The sequence below is a fragment of the Amblyomma americanum genome, chromosome 1 (genome assembly GCF_052857255.1).
Source record: "Amblyomma americanum isolate KBUSLIRL-KWMA chromosome 1, ASM5285725v1, whole genome shotgun sequence".
NCBI classification, from domain to species: Eukaryota; Metazoa; Arthropoda; class Arachnida; order Ixodida; family Ixodidae; genus Amblyomma; species Amblyomma americanum.
The window spans coordinates 58,230,854-58,233,498 of NC_135497.1; the positions used below are offsets into that span (position 1 = coordinate 58,230,854).

The following is a 2,645-nucleotide window of genomic DNA, read 5'->3' on the forward strand; positions in this document are numbered from 1 at the left end:
TCCCGGGTTCGAACCCGACCGCGGCGGCTGCAATTTTATGGAGGAAAAACGCTAAGGCGCCCGTGTGCTGTGCGATGTCAGTGCACCTAAAGATCCCCAGGTGGTCGAAATTATTCCGGAGCCCTCCACTACGGCACCTCTCTCTTCCTTTCTTCTTTCATTCCCTCCTTTACCCTTCCCTTACGGCGCGGTTCAGGTGTCCAACGATATATGAGACAGATACTGCGCCATTTCCTTTCCCCCCAAAAACCAATTATTATTATTACTTCACGGTAATGAACTAGAGTTAAACACTACAAAAACTAAGTACATTATGTTCCGCGCTCGCAACAAGTGTATAAAACAATAAATACTTATACCATTTCTCGATGAATCTATCGAACGTTTAATATCGCATAAAATTCTCGGTGTCATATGTCACGAACATCTAGACTGGTCACCTAACATTGAAAAAGATCGCATTGGTATCTCTAGGTCCATTGGTATCATGTATAAAATAAAGAACCTTTCCTATCTGGCTAAAGAAACAACTATTATACACACTTGTACATTCGCGTTTCCAGTATTGTCTCCTTGTCTGTTGCACAGCAGCTAAAACAAGCATAGAAAACACATACTTACTACAAAAGAAATTTTTTCGACTAATAGATAATGCACCATACCTTAGCCACACGGCCTCATTGTTTAGAAAACGCCAACTGCTTACACTGTGGAATGTCATAAACAAATAGATAGCTTTAGCTACTTACGTACAAATGCATTCATGTTCTACCGTTTTTTGTCATCAGCATCTAAAGAAAACACACACCTACAACACCCGGCACATATATTATAAGGAAAAAATACGTACAAAGTACGGCACCCAGAAACATAACTACACAATTTCCAGTTTTTTAAATGATCACCATCCGGATGTAAGCATTATCCAGGAAAGTCAATCATTGAAAGCTTTCAAAAATAGCATCACTATGTATCTGTTGTAAATGCAGGCATGACAACTCTTTTCGATTTTATTCTGTTGTTTCTCACAGTATTTGCCCAACTGTTGAACATAACTGTTCAATATGAAATAACTCCAGATTCAATGTTAACCAATCCACTCTGTATTTCCTCGTGTAGTGTTTATTTTATACGCTGAATGTCTTGTGCTCTCGAGCGGGAACAAGAAGTGCGCAGACTCTTTGTAAGGCAACCATTTGCCTTTTGTTACTTGCCCTAGGCGACTGTACCACACGTTGCCTGAATAAACTCTGAATGGCTTTCGCCTCACTGCACTTTTGGCAACGAAAGTGCCCCTGAATTTATTTCTCACCCGTCCACACACGAACCACGCTGTAAAGTAATGGAGGAGTACTCCAATGTGTTGTAGCATTCTGATTTTGGAATTTCATAAAGGGGGCTGGCGCGAACGCCGAGCCCCGACTACCAAAAATTACATGCCCCAGCTACCCCATTTAGGAGTAGTGGCGTGCTTCAGCCTTCCGCAGTGCAATGGCAGGCCTCGGCACGGTGCCCCGACCTTGCTGATCGCCGGAGACACAGCACCAGGTAAGTATTCAAGAGACCGACTGAAATCGGATGTCATGCGATTCATACCTCAGTTCAGTACCAGTGGCCACTTCACTTCTTACGGAGTTCCTTTTATTGCATTAGGCGCAATTTTGTTCAAAAAGCTACAGACGGACGGAGAGGGACCGCATACAGGAAGGAGTAACTGAAGTTAAACTAATAAATTATTTTAACAACAAGAAACAAAATAAATTAGGTGTTAGATGTGTTCGCACCGTGCAACGAAATCCAGTTGGGTGTGGGGCAGCTACTATGTAATAATAATAATAATTGATTTTGGGGGAAAGGAAAGGGCGCAGTATCTGTCTCACATACCGACGGACACCTGTACCGCGCCGTAAGGGAAGGGATACACGAGGGAGCGAAAGAAGAAAGGAAGAAAGAGGTGCCATAGCGGAGGGCTCGGAATAATTTCGGAGAGAAGGGCTAACGCGGGTCTTGCGTTTTTCGGTTGTCCGGGCCGCGCATGGTGACAGGGACAGTCTGAAGGAGCAGTGACGTCGCCATTGCGCCTCTTCTGCTCGAGCCCTTAGGACTCGCGTCTCAGATGAGGTGCGCGTGGTGACGGCGAAGCTGCGTATAACTCAGCGCACCCCGCCGCAATCGTCGCTTATCTGCGCATGGAAAGAGGAGCTTTCGGAGCGTCTACAGCATCTTTTACGATCAACCTCTTTGACAGCGGCTGCATGGCGTTGTCGACGCAATCCAACTGCTCATACTGAGGTGCATCGGTTTGAGCGCCAGGAGCTCTTGTGCCCTCAAGGTGCCCCTACTTTTACATCTTCCGCCAGGGCTGTGGCTCAGCCAGTTGACAAGAATTTCGGAGTGTTTTTCGTTCATTTCCGGGATATTCCTCAGTCGCCTCTTCTGGATGATCGCGATAAAGATTGCGCACACCCATTTTTTGCTGTCTTGCCGCAGGTTGCCGCTGAACTTAATGACGGCATTAGGGCTCCGTAAACAACAGGATAAATCAAGGAGGCGTTTTTCCTTATTCCTAAAAAGTCTCTTTTCTCGAAATGTCTGGCCGATTTGCGCCCTATCACCCTACTAAATTCGGAATACAGAGTATTAGC

General features: G+C 45.4%; 1 non-coding gene across 1 annotated transcript; it reads right to left on the reverse strand.

The window, feature by feature from the left end:
* Nucleotides 1-1,393: 1,393 nt before the first annotated feature.
* Nucleotides 1,394-1,556, reverse strand: LOC144116882 (U1 spliceosomal RNA). The gene has a single exon (XR_013311997.1). It is a non-coding gene; the product is annotated as a U1 spliceosomal RNA (small nuclear RNA).
* Nucleotides 1,557-2,645: the final 1,089 nt, after the last annotated feature.